Source organism: Canis aureus, chromosome 5 (genome assembly GCF_053574225.1).
Source record: "Canis aureus isolate CA01 chromosome 5, VMU_Caureus_v.1.0, whole genome shotgun sequence".
Taxonomy (NCBI): domain Eukaryota; kingdom Metazoa; phylum Chordata; class Mammalia; order Carnivora; family Canidae; genus Canis; species Canis aureus.
Genome location: NC_135615.1, coordinates 60,883,412 through 60,904,550, shown reverse-complemented (window position 1 = coordinate 60,904,550; position 21,139 = coordinate 60,883,412). Strand labels below are relative to the sequence as shown.

The window sequence follows — 21,139 nt, the reverse complement described above, 5'->3', positions numbered from 1 at the left end:
TTTTAAGAGAGTGGGTATAGTGGAGAGAAAAATTCCATTTTTCCTGAGTTTTAACTTTTGGTCTAGTTTCATGTTTCTTTTTTTTTTAAGATTTTATTTATTCAAAAAAAAAAGATTTTATTTATTCATTCATGAGAGACACACACACACAGAGACAGAGAGAGAGAGCGAGGCAGAGACACAGGCAGAGGGAGAAGCAGGCTCCACGCAGGGAGCCTGACATGGGACTCCATCCCGGGTCTCCAGAATCAGGCCCTGGGCCAAAGGCAGGTGCTAAACCGCTGAGCCACCTGGGCTGCCCTAGTTTCATGTTTCAATGTGACATGGGTTGCCAGGATCGATGCTTTACCAAGATGTGATGTGGCAAGTCTCACCTAATGATAGGCTTGCAGGGATAAAAGAGGAGGACAGAAAAGGAGGGAGAGAGAGAGAGAGAGAGAGAGACAAGAAGACAGAGGACAGAGACTGAGAGACAAAGAGAGAAGATAATTGAGCCAACAGTAATACCTCTTGCAGGAAGTCCTGTGCCATCAAGTTCCTACCTGTAAGTGAAAGGATTTCTAAGCCCTCAGAGAGTTTACAGGGCTTGATTCAATTCTCACAAAGCAAAAGTCTACATGCATCTAACAGCCTTCCCCAACCATGCCAATTCTAATCTAAGAAAGAGTCTTCCTGAAGCAAAGGCAGGGCAAGTAGCTGACAAGACCAAACCTTATTGAGTGTAATGCTGTCTAATGCAATTCTCTGGGCAATATTTCTTGGCTTTTCAGATGGTTCTCTTTTCAGCTCAAGCCTATTGATCTCCTGCCAGATGACAGGGGTAGCTGTGTGTGCTGTTTACTGAGGTGTTTTGATCAGTGCTCTATATTAACCATCCTTCAGCCAAATAGGGGCCTTTTCTTTCCCACCTCTCTGTTTCCCCCTTACCTTGTCATTAGAACAGGATGTACACCTGGAGGTTTGTATTACACTTCCAGGGAAGTGACCCTTGCCTTAAATTATCTTGCTATTGTCTAAATGTTTGTGTCCTTTCCAAATTGATATGTTGAAACCTACCTCCCAAGGTAATAGTATTAGGAGGTGGGCCCTCTGGAAGGAGATTAGATCAAGAGATGGAGCCCTCCTGAATGAGACTGGGGCTCTCAGAAAAGCTGCCTGAGAAGGCTCCCTTGCCCCTTCTGCCATGTGAGGGCACAGCAAGAACTAGGCAGTCTCGAACCCAGAAAAGAGCCCTCACCCGAACCCAACCATGCAGCCACTCTGATCTTGGACTGCCAGCCTCCAGTCTACAGTATTTTGTTATAACAGCCAGAATGGACTAAGCCATACCCCTTCTCCCCAAGTCAAAACCAACCCATTCACTCATTTAACAGATATTATAGTAATGACTAAGAGCATAAACCAAGGCTTATGCCTTAAATGTAATTAAATTACTAATGTTCATTTAAACCCAATTTTCTGTGTGTGTGTGTGTGTGTGTGTGTGTGTGTGTGTGTTTAGGGAAAGAGTTGATAAGGTACTGTATGCAAGTATAAGTTATACTATATAAATAAACAGGAGAAAAGTCCTTGTGACTATCTAAATTTTTCTATATTCTAAATGCACACATTACAATCTATTTGGAATCTGGAAAGGATTCTCTTCTCCTGTGGCCCCTCTTTAGGATTTCTCATCTGAGCATGAAAAGGATAGATCCCTACAGAAACCAGGGCCATAAAGTATTTGAGGCACTTGCTCTAGGTGGAAGCTGGGGCTTCTGCAGGGATCATGAATTGGGGGAGGCAGACAGAGAAAATTGGGAATAAAGATGCCACAGAGATGAACTGCAACCACCAATATCCCACTGGAGACAGAATTAAGCCTGAGAGCCAAAAGGTCTGGGCTCTAGTCCAGGCACTTTCCTTCTAACCTTCACTGAAGATACTCAACCTCTCTGAGCCTCAGACTTTCATCTGAAAAATGGGGATGAGAAATGCTCATGTCCCTCCCACAAAGAAATGAGGTTATGCCCTAAAAGTACTTTACAATGTATTGTTTTGGTCAGGCTTCACTAGGGTGTGCTAGAGTAACAAGCAATCCCGAAAATCTCAGTGAATGAATACCACAAAAGTCTATTTCACTCATTCTCCATTCTCCATGACAGTGGGTCTCAACTCCTCATAATCCTAGGGACCTGGATGGGGAAGGCTCTGTGCTAACAGCTGCCTCCACAGTCCCCATGCCAGTGGAAAAGGGAGGTAATGAATCATGACAGGCTCGTAAATCTTCCACCTGGAAGTAGCACATACCACTTCTGCTCACATTTCACTCACTACATTGAGTCATATGACCAGGATGAAATGAAGAAGTGTAATTTTTTCCATGAGCAGGAACAAAGGTGAATGTACCATCAAACTAACAAAGCTTAGCTCCTGTCCCCCTCACTTGTACATGTCCCTTTCAAGTCCCCAAGAGAAGCCACTAGGATGTGTTTACATGGTCATGTGCTTTGTAAAATTTGTAAAGTAACATATGTTTTAGTATCTGGCACAAGCTTTAAGCCCCAAAAAACTAGAGCGTGCCCTGGACAGGAAGGAGTGCTGGAATATTTGTGTATAGCTGCAGTGAATAATTAGGATTGCCTAAATAAAATTAATTTTTCAAGTATGTGACTCTGTTCTTCCAAAGTGATGTAGAACTTGGGAAAAGTTAGTGTTTGACCCTCAAAATAAGCCTGAGGGATAGGGTGATGGAGACTATTCTTCTCTTGGTCTCAATATCACTTCTCACCTCTTGCTTTATAGGAATTTGCCTTACCCTTACCACACACAACTTGAGAACATAGATTTCTGTATTATGGGTTTCTAGGGTTTTATTTATTTTTTTTAAGATTTTTATTTATTTATTCATGAGAAACACAGAGAGAGAGACAGAGACAAAGACATAGGCAGAGGGAGAGGCAGGCTCCACACGGGGAGCCCAATGTGGGACTCGATCCCCTGACCCCAGGATCATGCCCTAAGCAAAAGGCAGATGCTCAACCGCTGAGCCACCCAGGTGTCCCGGTTTCTAGGGTTTTATATTTGGAAATGGCCTTAAAGATTATTTAGTATTATTTAGTCCAAGTTAAGAACTTAAAGAGGAAAAGGACTTGACAAGTTCACACACTTACACTGGCAGGAATCAAGTCCGCAAACCTTGAGTCACTATACTCTTCCTTGTAACTCCCACATGAAATCATTCAATAATTATTTCTTCATTCTGTCCCTAGTACTAGTTGGAATCAGAAGCAGTGCCACTGTCTGTATTGAGATGTCATCACTTCTTGCCTCAAGTTCATCAAGAAATCCAATTTCATCCCAAATATATCCTTTCCACACTGACTTTTCAGCACCATTCTTTACCTCAATTACTAGACCTAAGGGCTAAGTCCTTACACACCACACTCTCCAGTCCTCCCACTCCTACATCACACTCTCCAGTCTTCCCTGTCCACATGCTATACTCCCCATTCCTACCCATCCACACACCACACTATATCTTTCCCTCCTCATAATCACATAGACTTTCAAGCTAAATTAGAGTTTAAGAATCATTTGCCCAATTTCTATATTTTATAAATGTGTAGAAGATTCAGAGAAATTAAGCATCCTATTGCCCAGGACCACATATGTTGAGGCAGAGCTCAGGGGTCCTGATTCTAAAGTAGTGCTACTTCCAGTGTTCCAAATTCCCCTAAATGTAGAGTAAATCTTTACCATTCTCCTTATTGATGACTATTGCTAAGTGTTTAGGATTGATAGACATTATTAATTTTTGATTTATGAACTGATTACTGTAACCTTGATGATGGAGTCAGATAACTGAGATAGTTTTTGTTTTAGAACATTATATTCCGCCTTCCTGAAGTGTCTTCTCCAGAAGTTCTCTGTTTCAGAAAGGGAAGAGCATTATACTTACTTTGTATTTGATGATACTCTTGCTACAAGTTCTATCATTTTTAATACAGTCACTGAGAATTTTGACCTGGTTGGATAGGTCTATCAGTCAGAGTAATGGAGGAAAATAGATGGCACACACATCTCATGTTAAGTTGGAGATAGCTTAATAGAAGAAATATTTACATTGTTGTGGCCAAGGTGTAGAAAAACCACAAGAGATAATGCAGTACCCAGGGGCAGTAATACCAGGGCAATTACCACCCTCAGGCCTTCAAGGGTGAGAGAGGAATCAGTCATGGATCCACAAGTAAGAACCATTATGTGGAGAGGACCATCTGAAAGGAGCTATGATTTTCAGGGGAAGGCAGCAGCCCGTCAATTTGGTGAAACCATAAGGAAACAATAGGTACTCTGACTTTGCTTTTTCTCCCTCACTCAACATTTTCCACCAAGGCTCCCCATTGGCCAGAGGACAAGAAAGCTCTTAGATTCACTGCGACACACTTTAGCATAGGTTTCTTTGGATTTATCCTATTTGTGGTTTTCTCAGCTTCTTGAATCTCTAGGATTATATCTCTTGCCAAAATTGGGAAGTTTTCAGCCTTTATTCTTTGAGTCCTTCATCAGCCTGTCTCTTTCTCTTCTTATGGGATTCTGATGATATGAATGTGAGATACCTTATCATAGTTTCATAGGTCACCAAGGTTCTATTGTTTTGGGTTTTTCTTTCTCCAGTCTATTTTCTCTGATATTTAGATTGTTTATCTCTATTATTCTATCTTTTAGTTCACTAATTCTTTCCTCTGTCTTCTCTGTTCTGCTATTGAACCCATATACTGAGGTTTTTTTTTTCTCCTTCACTTATTTTTTCATTTTTCATTTGGTTCTTCTTTATATCTTCTATTTCTTTCCCAAGACTTCTAACATCTTCATTTGTTTTGAGTGTGCTATGTTCATAGTTGCTCATTGAAGCATTTTTTTCATGGATGTTTAAAACTTGTGTTCAGATAATTCTAAACATCTTTGTCATTTCAGTGTTGGCATCCATTGATTATCTTTTCATCATTCAATCTGAGATGTTTACAGCTCTTGGCATGACAAGCAATTTTTTGTTGAAACCTGGACATTTTTGTATTAAGATATAAGACTCTGGATCTTATGTAAAACTTCCATTTTAACTGTTTTTCTCTGACACCAGTCCAGCAGGGGTGGGAGTGGCACCGGCTTGTTATTCCCAAATGAAGATAAAAGGCCAGGTTTCCCATTCAGCCTTTGTTGGCATCGAAAGTGGTAGTGGTGGTGAGAGAGCTCCTTGTTACTGATGGTCTCCATTAACACTATGATGTTACTGATGGGTAATGGTGAAAGTCCTGACTTTGCACTAAAACTTCTCAGATACTACTCCAACAAGGGGGGAAGGGGACCCTCATTATTTTTAGGTAGAAGTGGAAGTCCAGGCTCCCAATTTCCCCCAGTGGTCTCCACTGACATCATGGCTGCAAAGAGAAAGAGGGGGAAGAGCTAGTGACTAGATCATAAGATGAAAGTTCCAGTCTACTTGGCTTCCTTTCTGACACCACCCCAGCAGGGATGTTAGGTGCCCCATTATGCCTCATGAAGGTGGTAGTCAAGGCTTCTCAGTTGGCTTGTGTTATATGTGTGGGGTGGGACCATTGGTTTTTTTCCATAGTATTTGGCTGAAGTTTAGATTAGTTATCATCTAAAAGTATTCTGTCTTCCTAGCTTGTCCGTTTCCTGATACTTTAGCCAGAGAGAGCACACTTTTGTTGAGGCTTTCTTTGTGCTCATTGGTGTCTGGGTTGCTGATTCTTTAATTCCAAACCTGGGATATATGACCTTCTAAGAAAACCCAAGGAACTCATCACTCTGCCACTCTTTGGGTACCAAAATTCCTAGCCAGTCTGTCTTCCTCTCTTCACTTTTTAGAGTCATCTTATTTCTATGTTATATATAGTGTCCAGGTTTTCAGTTGTACTTAGCGGGAGTAATAGAGAAAAGTATGCCTACTTCATCTTCCCACAGGCGAGAATCATCCACAGTATATCTTTAAATTTTGAGTGTATTGCCAACATTTAAAACTCAAAAGATTTCAAACAAGAATCTGGAGATCTGGCTTCTCTTTAAAAAGCTGGAATATCTGGCAATATTGGACCATACTCCAGAATAGAAAGCAGCAGCCAGAATTGCATTGTCCGGTATGATCGCTCAATAGCGACATGTAGCTATTTAAGTTTAACTTAACTAAAACCAAATAAATTAAAAAATTAACTTCCTTAATTACCCTAGCCACTATGACTAGAAGCTCCTGTGTTGGACAGTACAGATATAGAACATGCCCATCATTCCAAAAAGTTCTATTGAACAGCACCAGGCTTGTATGTGATAGAAGCATGACTGTTCCAGTTTGCCAACTCCCCACTACTTGATAATATATTAGGCTGTATCATTACTTTACCTTACCTACTGATAAATTCATGATTACAATCCTTAGCTTTGGAGTCAGTAGAATTTTTGACTTGCAGAGATACAAAGGCAGGCATGCCAGGTGGAGAGCACAGCAGGAGCAGTGACACAGGAGGAGAAGCTATGGTCCTGGAAAATCAAGGCAATTAGGTTTGGAAAGAGAGTAGAAGAATCAGGGGAGTAAAGAGTGAAGGAAGGTAGAGATTAAAGCCTTGGCAGGAAGGAGACACAATTACAGCCCACACTTTGCCTCTAACTAACTGTGGGATCACGCTTAAAGAATAACTTTGGCTTCATAGGCTTCACCTTGGACCATTCTTCCCTTTGCTCTCTGTGTTCTGGCTCAGATGGCTTTCTTGCAGGTCCTTGGATATCCCAAACAACTCCTTTATCAACTAGGTGAGGTCTCCAGCCACTTGTGCTCATAGTACCCTGTTCAATTTCATGGCACTCATCATATGTACATTTATTATCTACTGCAGTATGTATTTGTCTATTTGTCTCCCTCCAAACTTGTCTGTGAATTTCATGGTACCCATGACCATGGCCATCCTGTTCACTATAATCTCTGAACTGCAGAGTGACTGGTACATGTAAACACCAGAACAAATGCTGATTGCATGAAGGTATGAAAATTCTTCAGGCCTTAGTTTCTCCATCATCAAAATGGGAGTAAGAGTAACTATTGTCCCTGAGTTACAAACATATTAGGGGGATAAAGCAAGATAGATTATTTTAAAAATTAAGACTGGGGCATCAGGGTGGCACAGTTGGTTCAGTGTCCAACTCTTGATTTTGGCTCAGGTTGTGATCTTGGGGTCCTAAGATCAAGCCCCACTGAGTGTGGAGTCTGCTTGAGATTCTCTCTCCCTCTCCCTTTGCCCCTCCCCCCTGCTCACTCATGCTCTTTATCTCTCCCTCAAATAAGTAAATAAATCTTTAAAAAAAGTTAGGACCAAAAGGTATAAACATTTTAATTATTGAAAGGAAAGCTGTTAACCTGTTAGCTGTTAGTCACCAACCATGAGATCCTAGTGACCCTGTTAAAAATGGACACACTCAGGAACTCAGGGGCTAAGCTGTAAACTGAGTTTTGAATTGTTGCAAAGTAACTAGACAGTACTGCTCTGAATTCTCCCCTTATAATACCTGAGTGATTACTGTATGCTTTGCTTGGCATTAACTATCTTGTACCTTAATTTATATTAACCTAGGGACTGATAGATTCAATTCTACCTGGAGGTACACTATATCTCCTAGCTAAAATTCAAGGCAATCAAAGAGTGCCAAACCTTCTAGACCTCAGTTTCCCCATCTGTTAAATGAGAATAGTAATTGCTGCTCTGTTCAACTCACAAGTTTGTGAGGATTAACTGAGACAGCTAATGGGAACAAAGTTGACAAATCATAGTGCGCCATACAACTGTGGGGTATACTTATCTGAAAGCAGTACTTAGGCTTCTTTCCCCAGGGCACTGTGTTTGCAGAATTGAAAGGATTGGCCCATGGCCAACAGGGGCTTCACCTTTAAAGAGTATTCAATATGAGTAGCACTGGAAAAATCCCGAGTGTTGATCCCAATGGGGCCAAGAAGATAAGAAATGCAATGCAAGCTTTGCTAGAACCATCCCCACATCTTCAGACTCTGCCTGGGGAAAGCTTGGGCAATGCCTGTCTCTGCCCTACAGTCAAACACCTACAACCAAGCACCAGGTGCTTTCACTCCACTACCTGAAGCTAAGAACTTCACAGGTAGAATGGAAAGACTCCAAGAGGGGTGGATCAGCTGAGCCTCTTAATGGGGCCCGGCCTTTTATTTCATCTCCTCCATGTCCCTGCCCCACCTGGGACAAGGTGAGTAGGGCATGCCAGCAGTATTCACTTTGCAGTACAGCAGAGGGCAGTGGTGCCCTCACTGCAGTCCACACCCAGACCAGTCTGGAGGGGCGGGGCAGGTCCTCCTGGGTGTGTGTTCAGGGCAGCCACTCAGGAGCACAGGTCTGGCCCTCTGATACTTGGGATTGGCCCTGCTGATCTTCCTTCCCCCCAGAATAAGATTCTTGTTTAAGATTAGGAAGCCTGGAGTTTTTTAAACACAGGAAAGAGACAGGCCATTCCACCAGGCAGCCAGGAGTTGGTGTGGTCAAATGACCAGGCTGCTGCTATGCAGGGGTCAAAAAATCCTATTCTAGGTCCAATCTTGCCAATGTCTGATGTGACTGAGGCATGTCACTTCTCTCTTTGTGCTCCAGTGGCTTCTAATGGGAAATGAGGATCCTAGTCTCATTCCATGCACACTTCAGCCTCCATGGTTCTGTGTTCTCCCTGCTTCCTTCATCTTCTTAAGGGCTGATGGAGAGGTGCCCCTTCTCCAGTCCCTGTGAAACAAAGGTGCCCATGTATAGGCCAGATGGGCTGCAGGAGCTCCCTTCTAGAAGTCCTTAAAATGAGTTTAGGCACCTGTGGGTTGCAGGGCGTGGTTTTAAGGTATATGGGTTTATTTGAGTAAATTAGAAATCAGGAAAGAGGTCAAAAGGAAGTCAGATGATGATTTTAAAGGAAACTGAATTCATTCTGTCTTTACTTCTGGTAGGTGGGATCCCATAGGAGCCTGGGTTAATCGAGGGATTTGGACTGGGGTATTAAACCTGCAGTTTTTTGCTCTAGGAAATAGGCTTTAGAAAGATGGGCTGCGGGAAGCAGAGCCAGATTTCAACAAAATTATGAGGTCGGTGACATTTCTGTTCTATGTTTCTCCCCATTGAGGGAGCCTTCATGACCCATTTTCGGGACAGCCATCCAATGGCTTTGTGACAGACACAACTCCCTCCTGACTGCTCCCAGGCACTCTCTTCCCATCCCACAAAACTGCCCTGGTTAAGTCTAGTTCTCTAGATGTCACCTGATTTCAATGTAGGGAAATGCCTTTGGGTCCCTAAAAGCCACTTCATTTCAACAAATAGGTATCCCTATCTATAAGGGACCAGAACTGTGCCGATGGTCAAAATAGGACATGGCCCTTTCCACAGGGTGCAGCTCCAAGGGTGACTGTCACTCGAGAATGTCCCTTCCTGCCCCTGTTCCCTAACAATTCTAAGCCACCACTTCAAGTAGACTTGAGATCCAAGTTGGCTTTAAGCCTGCCCTTCCAGAGTGCTGCAGTCATCCAGAGGGAATGAGCGTACTGCCAGTGCCCATTCTCCATCATCTCCTTCGCATATTGAATTGAACATCTGAACCCAAAAGCTCACTGTGTCTTCTCCATTTCCGATCACAGACAGGGTCCAAATGTCCTGCTTACTGATAATGCATTTGGAAATCCGTTTTCTTCCTTCTCTAAGGGAATTGTGTAAATGTACATTTCCTCAAATCAAAGCATTTCCAAGAGAATTAGCCAATTAGTCGACTTATTAAAAATAACAGCATAATATGGGGAGAGATGCTTTGAACTTTACAGGAGACAATCAGAAAACTAATTCTTCAAAAATGTTAGCTCTCAGAGCACAGTATCCTATTGTGATGAAGTAATAATATGTTCCCCCATTTTACAATGGAAGCAAATGAAGTTCCCTTTCTGGCACACAGAAACCTAGACATTCTCCATCATTTCTGGAGGTTCAAAGATGGAGCTCTCCCAACAGAGCTCATATCTTTGAGTGTTACAATTGTAATGTTCTTAGTAAATAGGGTGTGGCTGGGAGGACTGAGCAGACGTGCCCAATGGCTCTTTCGCATGTATATTAAGTGGGAGGCACCTGGAATGCCAGGCTTTTCATCAGAACCCTGTAGAGGGGACATGACCAGACATCAGGAGAGTGGATTCTAGTCCCAGACCTGCTGCTGCTTTGGCAGGAACATGAGCCAAGTATCCTCCATTCTCCAGGTCTCAATATCCTCATCTGTAAAATTATGACTTTAGCTTGGAAACAGGCTGCTCTTGAACCACCCTGGTCCATAACCGAGTTTTCACTGAAATGAGGAAAGATAAGGACCATGAGAGTGAGTTCCTCTTAAAGCGAAATGTATTCTGTCTAAAGGACTGTCCTTGACTTTGACCTTAGGTCTCTCCTATCTGTAACATTAAAACTTCAATTAAAAAAAAATGACAGTGGATAATAGTTGAGTTTTGTTTTGCTTTGTTTTGTATTTATCGTCTTAATTTGGCAAACAGGACAAAACAAACCTGCAACTCTGTCAGTCCTCAAAATATCATCTGAATTACACTGGTCCACCAAATTTAAAGGACTGGAGGCCACTGGATTGGATGTTCTCTAAGTCCCCTGGTGGTCTGGATTCCCTCTATGTCTGATTGCCACACCTGCTGGTGCTCAAGTTCAGCACTACCCTTACTAAGAAAAGTAGTAGTTGTCTATTTTTTGAAGGTTCTCAACTATTGCTGCACCTAGATTCACAAGGCAGTCTTTCAAAAAATAATGAATCCTCAGGGCCTCCTCCCCTTACAAATCGGTTAAATCAGAGACTCTGGGAGTGAGCCCCAGGCAACAGGACTTTGTTAAAAGCTCCCCAGGCAGTGCTGCTAATGTGTATCCAGAAATGAGAACCACGGACTAAGGCATTCACAGATCTGATTGTGTAACAGAATTACTTGGGGGAAACATTCATAAAAATTTAGATTTCTAAGCTATTCCAGATATACTAAATCAGAAACTTTAAGGCCCAAGGAATCTGTTTTCAAAAACTTCCCAATTAAGTCCATTGCAGCCCCCAGACTGATCATTAGGAATCTCAGGTACCTATTACATTTTAGAAGTTGAAGCATCTCAGGAAGGCTCACTGCCTCTCTCTGCATCTTTCTGGTATAAGGGTCACATCTGAAATATCAACAGTTTTGGTCCATTAATTGCCCCACAGTATCCTCCTTTGGATGGTATCTGTCAAGGCCAATGATTTCATCCATCACTTTCATCCCAGACATCTCTGAATTCATGGAATTAGAGGACAGATGGGCAGGTGAGGAAGAGAGAGATGAGAAAGTGCCAGAAGCATAGGTTTCTCTGCCCACTCCTCCTTTGCTCTGCCTGGCCCTGTGTGTGCTATATATTTCAGCTGTTTTTCAGGAGTGGTGGCTGTGATGCAAATCATCCTTACACCCTATTGCACAGACCCCCAAGTCCCTGAGCATAATGCAGCCAGGTCACTGGCAATCATGGGTCAAAGTAACTTCCAAATAACAGTATTTGTATTAGACCAGTTGCTCTGTAAACCCAGAAGCGAAATGTTCAGCAAAGCTCTGGTTGTCTACAATTCATATTTTTATCCCTTTAAGCCTCCCTTTGAGATGCTGAGAATTTTGTTTGCTATGTTCCTAAGCAAAGCCCAAAGGACTTAGAAACCTTCACAAAATTATATTAAGCATCCAAAGGCTTTCGCATGAATGAAGTGGTTGAGATAAGATCTAGTATAAAACAGATTGGTGATAAATGAAAGCAAAGAAATGCATCCAGAGCTTAAAGACTGTGCTTCTGCCTCCAAATCCCTATGAAATCCTCATGAAAGTACGCAGGGTTGGACTAACATCCAAGAGAGAGTTGCTACACTAAAAAGGCTTCCAACCAAAAACATCAGCCCCATAAATCTGCCTTTCTTAGCCCAACTCCCAGCACAGGTTTAAGACATGGTTGTTTATAAAAGGGAGTAACAGGTTGGAAGATACAGAGCTGATCCCTGAGGGGATCAGCAGAGAATCATTCATTCATTCATTCATTCATTCATTCAATAATGGTAAGAGCCAACGTTTATTGAGCCCTTACTCTATAAAAGGCACTATTCTAATCTGAGATACAAATAGCTAAGTCAGTTCTACAAGAACACATAGGTATTACATGTCAGTGTCAGGATTCAAACCCCACAGCCTGGCTCCAGAAACATGCATCAGGCACTGAACTAGACAGTTGGGAATGTAATGATGAACAACACCAAAGAGTCTCAGGATGGAGAAGGGTTAAGTCTGAGGCCAGGGAGGCAGTGAAAAAGGTTATGGGAGGTAGATCTCTCACTGATCCACCTTTGGCCTTGAAAAATTATCTTCTCCTCTCCAGCCTCAGTTTATCTATTTGTAAAATGTGAGGATGGTCTAAAAATTCTCTAAGATCTTAGGTCAAAAAAGGTAAAAAACATAAAGTAGTAAGTGAGACAGTGGTTTTTATATGTATGGGGAAGGAGTGGTTTAGAGAGGCAAAAGCAAGCCCCAAAGAAAGATAGAAATAGCCATTTTGTCCTTCTCTATAATGTGAGGGACTCCACACATAGTGCTCTTCTCTAATATCTGGTAGAGTTTGTATAGCACCCATGCCAGAGGACAAAGGGGAAAAAAAAAACAGGAGTGGCTTTCCCTCCACTCCTTGGTGAGCTTCCTTTAAATGATGTATCAGCTGTCACTATAAAAGGAATTAGAGACTCAGGGAGTTCGAGGCAGGGTCTTTGCTGGTCATTTCAGTGTACATGTTCCCAACAGCCAACAGCATCAAATATTCATCCCTATCTGAGAGTAATCCTGCCAAGGCATCAAAAAAGTGCATTTGCTAAATACCCAAACATCTGGACAGCAGCCTTTCCAGAGGAATCAGAGCCAGAAAGAGCAGAGCCAGAGCTCAAAGTGACAGTGTAACTAGCTTAAGCAGATGAACGGACAAAGGTGGCCAGAAAAATTATCCCAGCTAGACCTGCCATGGAGTGAGGCGGGCTGGTATGAAGAGAGCCTTGGCAATGACCCCTTGTTCACAGCCATCTCCTGGGCTAACAAACAAAATGTGTTGATCTCCCCATCTTACTTCAAGGTCAAAAATAAACCTTCTGTTCCACCTTTTTTCCAATCAAAAGATTTAATTCTAGGCCACTCTTTGGGCTTGGCAAAGGACAACCAACACTCCTCGAGATGTGCTGCACTTCTGTAGATTAACTTGGATCAGTTCCCATGACAGTGATCAGCCTGGGACCTGATGCTCTGGGCTGAGCATCCTCTACAGCTCCCAGTGGCCCCACTGCCAAGAAAATCCTTCTGCTCTTTCTCTCCTGTTTCCCTCTCATAAAGCTCTCATGCAATCCTTTAAAATGAATATACTGAAAAGAGTTTGGAAGTCCCTCAAAAAGGTAAACATAGTGTTGCCATGTGACCCAGCAGCAATTTGACCCTTGGGTAATCCACCCAGGAGAACTGAAAACACATGGCCACGCGAATGCTTACATGTGAACGTCCATTGCAGTATTATTCAAATAGCCAAAAAGTGAGAACAACCCACATATTCATCAATGGATGAATGAGTAAACAAAATGTGGTAAATTCACACACTGGAATATTATTTGGCTGTAAAAAATGAATGAAGTGTTTATATGCTAAAATGTGGATGAGCCTTGAAATTGTTATGCTAAATGAAAGAAGTCCATTACAAAAGAGCACATAGTGTATGATTCCATTTATATGAAATGTCCAAAATATACAGAGGCAGAAGTATTTAGTGTTTGCCTAGGATTGGGGTGGAAAGGTAGGGGACTGACTACTAATGAGTAGTTTCTCTTAAAGGAGATAAAATGTTCTAAAATTAGTTTGTGGTAGTGGTTGCTCAACTCTGTGAATATACTAAAAAGCAAAAAGAAAAGCTACATACTTTAAATGGGTGAATTGTATGGTATATGAATCACAGCTCAATAAATTTGTTCTAATATATATATATATATATATATATATATATATATATATATATATATTACTTAAATACCCCTTAAAATACATTATAATAAAGCTTACTGGGTATTGAAAGGGATTACATTTTTGCATAGCCTTAGAGAAAATGGAAGTGAAAGTTTCTATTACTTCTTTTCTTTTCTCATTGCAGAGATATGTTCTCACATAAGGGGGAAATAATTGCCTAATGCCTCTCACCTCAAATAGATGTAAGTCAGATATTTTATGGCTATAGAAGCTCCCCAAAAGGACATGAGTTTGTCAAAAACAAAAATAATAGAAATTGGGTATATTTAAGGGTTTGATGTGATATGATAAAATGGAAATTTAAAATACCTATGACGTTTCACCCCAAAGAACAGTAGCAAACAGAAGACAATCTACTATCCTGCATTGTTAGATATTTGCATGCCAGGAGGGAGAAGAGATGTTTCACCCCAAAGAACAGTAGCAAACAGAAGACAATCTTCTATCCTGCATTGTTAGATATTTGCATGCCAGGAGGCAGAGCAAGTGTCCTAGAACTTCAGGATTCTTCTATTTGTACTTCCCTAAGGCAGGGACAAAGTGTTCAATTTGCCTTTCAGAACAGAGATGGACAGTGCTGGAGACATAGAAGGTTCTCAGGTCCTGTCTTCATTATGGCTCCCTGATTGCTTGGCAGGATTGCTTTCAGACTGAAATTGCTATTGGTGCCACTGATACTATAAACCTGTTGCTGCATGACCTTAAGCAAGATGTTTGACTTTGGTGGAGCTCAACTTCTCAGCAGAAAAATAGTTCCTGCCATGCCACCTCAGAAACTTGTTCTGAGAATCAGGTGAGATTATGGATGAGAAATGTTTTGAAAACTATAAAATACTTTTCACATGAGAAGGTTTGTTATAACTAATCTCTATCTTGAAACACTGATAGCATTGGCTGTAGGGCATGAACTTTCAAGGCCTGGGATTCTATGGAGGCCATCACTACCACCATATGGGGAAGACCCATCAGTATTCAGAAATCCATAGCCTCTTGGAATCAAAGTACCTCGAAATCGAGAGGAACTTTGAGCACATCTAGTTAGTAGAAGATCTCACTGATATTTAAGTCTTCTCTATAACTGCACTGACAAATAACTCACAGTCAAACCCATTGACTTCATGTTCTGATCAACCTAAGCATTATTTTTCTACCTAGGAGGTATATCTACTTATTTGAGATATTCAGCTAAATTCAACCCAACATATCTTTTGTGCCTAAATTTTGGACATAAATTGTGGGGAGATGTCCTGCCCTCTTGGAGCCTTCAATATGATTGAAGAAGTAAAATTCTCATATTCGAGTTCATCAAAACAAAATGCAAGGCAGTACTGAAGCTAAACACCAGAAGGTACATAGAGCTCTTGTATTAGTTTTCTATGGCTGTTGTGACAAATTGCCACAAGTTAGGTGGTTTAAAACAGCACACAAATCTACTCTCTTACAGTTTAGGATGCCAGAAGTCCAAAATACATTTCACTAGACTAAAGTCAAGGTGTGGACAGGGCTGGTTTCTTCTGTAGACTTCAAGAGAAAATCTGTTCCTTGCCCTCTTCCAGTTTTTGGTGGCTGCCAGCATTCCTTGGCTTGTGGCTATACTACCCAATCTCTGCTTCCCTGGTCATACTGCTCTCTGTAGTCAAACCTCCCTCCACCTCTCCCTTATAAGGATATTTGTAATTACATTTAAGGCTCACCTGAATAATTCAGGATAATCTTACCATCTCAAGATACTTAATCACATTTGCAAAGTCTCTTTTACCATATAAGGTAACATTCACAAGTTTAGGGGATTAAGACATGGATTTGGGGTGGGGGGGCACCATTATTTGGCCTACCACAGTCCTCAATAGTATCAATGGTCTAGAAGGGGACTGATTAATCAACTTTAGCCAGAAGGGATGACTTGAGGAGAAGAGACTAGAATAAGTTTAAACAATGAATAGAATTTGATTCAAGAAGAGAGAAATGAGAACATTAAACTGATCAATAATGAGAATGAAAATAACCAGTTAAGCTTGCATTAAGTATCACTTATGAGCTCATATTCATGCTAGGTTCTTCCATCTGTAGGGAGATCAAATTCCTCAACATTTGGTCTCTGTCTCAGGAAGCCTCCAATGCATTAGAAGAAACAAGTATCCATAAGATGGTGAATACACTGTTCAGTGTTTTCTGCTGAGAAAGGGGAGCTCACCATGAGCTGTGATTATGGCAATCTTATTGAGAGAAGTAGGCCTGGAAGGAGTCACTCATCCACTATTTCAAATAGCCAAGTGGAAGTGGGGGAGGGGTGAGGATGAAGACAAAGAAAAGGGCCAGCAGGCTTGGTAAGATGAAATCTCACCCAGAGCCATTATAGTAGAGCCATGGGACTGAAGCCAGGTTTCAGCAAGTTGAGAAGAGAATGGCTGGATAAGAATTGAAGGCACAGTAAGAGAGAAAGAGAGAAAAATAAAAAGGGATAGCCATCAGGGAGAATGACTGGTCAGAAAAGGAGTGGGGAATTGTTTTGTTCTAAGAAAAGAGAAACCTGATCATATATGAAAGAGAAAAACATCAGAAGAAAGGCAAAACTAGTAGAATGTTCATGGACCACAACTTGTAAAAATGTCTTTGGTTCAGAAAACTGTCCTTAGGATCAGGAAGGTGGCAGAAAACACAACTCCAGGGTTAGTCCTGAGACTATCCCTCCTATCCCCATTGGTCCCCTTGGTGAGGGCAAGGAGGCTGCATCCTGAAAACTTCCCTAAAGTTGTCAAGGTTTGTTTAGAAACACCAGCTGGGGACAGGGTTAAGAAAGGTAAGAGTTGTCCCTATAAACATCTGGGCTCCATTCTTGTTATAAAAAGGTGTCAAGCTCATTAACACATAGAGAAGCCTGTTAGCCTTGACTTCTGAGTTTTTGTAGAGAGTAGAATACTATTTTTAATGGGTCTGGCTCATTTATTAGCAATGTCCATCCTGTTCAATTTTTTGTAGGATACAATGAAGGTATGGGCTCAAAGACAGAGAAAATAGTGAGTGAGGTTGGGCGCACACAGTTGAGTATAGGTACATAGTGAGTAAATTATCAGTTAGCTATTGCTACACACCATCTCTGCTAAAAGGATAAAACTCAGACCTAGAACCCCTGAACTTTTAGCTCTCAGATTGTGTGAATATTTCAACTCAAAACTCACTAATGAGGATTTACTGTGCCTACCACTCTGGTTGGTGTTAAAGACACAAAAATGGTTAGCATTTAGCTCCTGGGACCCTATTGAAGGACATCCCTTTTGGTTGAAGCTGAAATGAAAACTGCATCCATCAAAATTGCATTCGTAGTCATGCAACAGAATCCTGAAAAATGTGGAGAGGCATTCAGGGTTAGTTGGGAACATTGCCACCTTGAACAAAATCAGGATGTGTAACATTAAAGAAGACTAGGGGAACACAGATTTGGGATTTGGGTGGGCAACTAGTAAGTCTGCCACAACAATCTACTCTTCTCTAATACAATATTTGGGAGCAACACCAAAAATAGGAATCAAGTGATATGGGTTAATTATTCTATGAGGGTAGAAATGAACATGTGATATGGTCAACAATGAAATATTTTTACAGTGAAAATGACAATAAGCTAGGCTAATGGAATGACCAAGATTTTATCAGGTAAAGAAGAGGATGATTCAGAAATCTGGAGCCAGTATGGGCCGTAAGGTGGGGAAGTGCTTGACAGACTTGGTGAATGGCAAATATAGGATGAGAAGATGGAGTGGGTGAAGGCTGAGGCAGATAAGGATGGAGAGAAATTTGAAGGGTATGCAATGCCATGCTGAGGGGTTTAACTTTGTGCTGCATACAATGAGGCATCCTAGGAGATTTTCTAAGTGAGATGATAAGATAGTAAATTATCAGTTAGCTGTTGCTACATACCAAACCACTCCCAATTAGCTTAGCTAATTAGCTTAAAGCAAAAATAATTTGTATATACTTAAGTCTGCAAACCAGGTTGGGCTCTGCTGTAGGCTACATTTGCTGATTTGATCTTGGCTAGGTTCATTCATGTATCTGCAGTTTGGCTGAGACTCTTCTAGGCCAGGCTTAGTTGAGGTATCTTAATTTGAGAAGTTCTGCTCCATGTGTCTCTGATCTTATTCCTGGACCCAATGGGCTAGCCACAGAATGTTCCTCTCATAGCAATGGCAGAAGCACAAGTAAGCAAGAGGAAATACCCCAGCTTCTTTAATCCTGAGCTGAGAAGTAGCACATCATCACTTTCCCCCATTCTATTGGCTATAACAAACCACACAGTCAAACCCAGAAGCAAAGTGTGGAAAATGTTCTCTTCTTTTGTGGGAGGAACTACAAAGTCTGAGGGCAAAGGGTGTAGCTACAGAGAGGAGAGAGAAGTTGGGGACATTAATGCAATCTCTTACACTAAGATGTATCTTTAAAAGATAACTCTGTCAACAATGTAAAGAGTGAATGGAAAGAATAAAAGTTTGGATCATGGTTATGATTATAATTCATGTGTGAGATGATAAGAGCATTGGCAAAAGCAGCAGCAGTTGTAATAGAGGCAAACAGACTGTGGATGTCTTAACCACTTCTCCACTAGAAGAGCTTTGACTTTGAGAAATAACTAGATGAAAACCCATCAATGGACATTGCTTGGTGATATTGATTGAATCATGCTGGTCTATCAATTCCTAACATTTCTTCCTTGGGCCACAAGACATGGCTGTTTATCGTCTGTCTTCCAACCTAAGCAAGATGATCCTTCGCTAGAAAAGAAAAGTCTAAAGATAAATGGGGCCTGCAGGTGGCCACACAGCAAGAACCATGGTAATGCTACCGCTGAGGTCAGAGTGTTTAACTCAATTCTTTTATTCCTTCCTTGATAGCTATGACACACAGGCACCACACAGCCCCTGTAGCACCTACAGTCTCAGCCTACTTTAGGATACTGATTATATTGTGCTATATTATTCTTTCACCATTCTATGGATGAACCTGGTCCCATTAAGCATCTTAGGTTTTTTAGTTATAGAGGCTCTAGCTTCTCTGGTTGGATACATGGTATAAGTACAATGAGCTTTCTTGCCTTAATTGTCTTCTGTTCTAGTTACCCTTCCTGGATCATGAGGTCAAATGTTATTTACCAATTTCTCCCACCTATGGGGCACCTGTTGGGAATTAGATACAGTAGCCAGAAAGCAGTGTCTTGGGGAAAACAACAGACTGATGTCATTCTCACAGGAACACCATGTCAATCAGGCTGCCTTGGTGCTTCTGAGCCCAGGTGTTCAATTAACTAACTACTCTTCAGCTTGGTGATAGGAAGAGGCATAAAATTAATAGGTGCACTCTCTATAACAGTTGCTATACCTGTATAAATGTATTGTGATAAATTCTGACATCACAGAAAGAATAGAAATTTTGGTGACAGGTTCAAATCCTTACCACGTCAGTTACTAGCAATGATATTGAAGTCACTTAGTATCATTAACCATATCATGAATATCATTATCTTGTGTGTAAAATGGAGATTTTTTAAAAAGGCTTTGAGAGAGAGAGTACATAAGCAGAGGGAAGGGGTAGAGGGGGAGGGAGAAGCAGACTCCCTGCTCAGCAGAAAGCCTGATTCAGGACTTGATCCCAGGACCTTCAGATCATGACCTGAGCCAAAGGCAGCCACCCAGGTGCCCCAACGACATTGATAAGATTTGTACTACCCAGGGTAGTGTGAGGATGAAATAAGATAAAGAATATGAAAATATTTGGTAAATAGGAAGGTACATTGGTCAAATTTGACCCCACAGGGAGTAAACTCCTCTGCATTTGCAGTATACATCATCTGGCTTAGCAGCTATTTGGAAGGTCAGATCCCATACACCATCCAGATCTCACATGGAAGTGGGAGGAGTAACCAAAAACTCTTGATGCATAATTGGTTGGCCAGGTTGCACAGTAACAGCCAAGGAGGAGAGGGCAGATGGTTTACTGGGCAAGAAACTGGTGGATGCCAGGAAATGAAACCACACAGACTCAAGCTGACTCAGTAGCTATAGTGGCATAACTGTGAGTGGCCTCTCAGATAAGGGAAGAACACAGTGTTGGCTAAAGAGGACAAGCAGCTGAGGGTCTGGATCAGGGCACTAAGAGAACCAGAAGAGGTACATAAATGGAAGTTATATAGCTTCCCTGACTCAATATCTCTTGGTGCTTCCTAAGTACCAGGTACGTGCTAGGCCCTGAGAACACAGAAATGGGATGAGCACTGTGTTTAACACTGGGTGTTAAACTATATGTTAGCAAATCGAACTCCAATAAAAAAATATACAAAACAAACAAACTACCAAAAAACAAACAAACAAAAAAACATTAGGTTTTGGCCACTTCCCTGAAGGCACTCTCAGCCCTGTAAATGCAACAGATACCTGAGCACATGACTGCAATATAAAATATAAAACACATAAGCACTATGCAGATATATACACAAGGTACAGGGGGGCATAATAAATAGAACTGACAAGAAGAACACTCTTGGTCAAACAGAAGGCAAAAGTACCAAGACAGCTGAGGAATATAGATGGGGCTGTTCCACAAAGTAGCACATTTCCTCTTCCTGAGGCATTCAAGCACCAGCTGGGCAGCTACCAGGCTAATACTCCATTCGTAGGACAAGAGCATCCAGTGAGTAAACTAGATAACTCTTAGAGCCACTCCAGCTCTGGAGCCCCATATTCTTATGATGGATTCAGACTTGACATCCATAGCCATATAATTCAGTGGTTAGAAACTTTCATTAAATGTTTATGTTTGAGGGTTCCATATAAGCTTGTATCAGTTTTGTTCAGACCACACCCTGAGTCCTATCCCTTTAGGCTGTAAATACATGCCCTTTATCACAAAGAGGGAAAAATGAGAAAGTGTGACAGACTGTCTTACTGCTTCTTCTAGAGGAAACACAGGTCATATTGGCAACAGCCAACTGGAAACTTAAGAAAGTAAGAGATCAGCC

The 21,139-nt window shown here is 41.5% G+C and overlaps 1 long non-coding RNA gene across 8 annotated transcripts in view; it reads right to left on the bottom strand.

Annotated features, from left to right (window-relative positions):
* LOC144314342 (uncharacterized) overlaps positions 1-21,139 on the bottom strand; it is a 154,973-nt gene that overhangs the window by 7,393 nt on the left and 126,441 nt on the right. For 4 of the 8 annotated variants that reach the window (XR_013380144.1, XR_013380141.1, XR_013380146.1 and 1 more), the window contains one exon: positions 6,402-6,533. The exons of 3 other annotated variants lie outside the window; for them this stretch is intronic. This is a non-coding gene — a long non-coding RNA (uncharacterized LOC144314342). Of the gene's footprint in view, positions 1-1,607; positions 5,417-6,401; positions 6,534-21,139 lie in introns of those variants that run through there. One more of the 8 variants, XR_013380143.1, reaches the window with a different exon arrangement.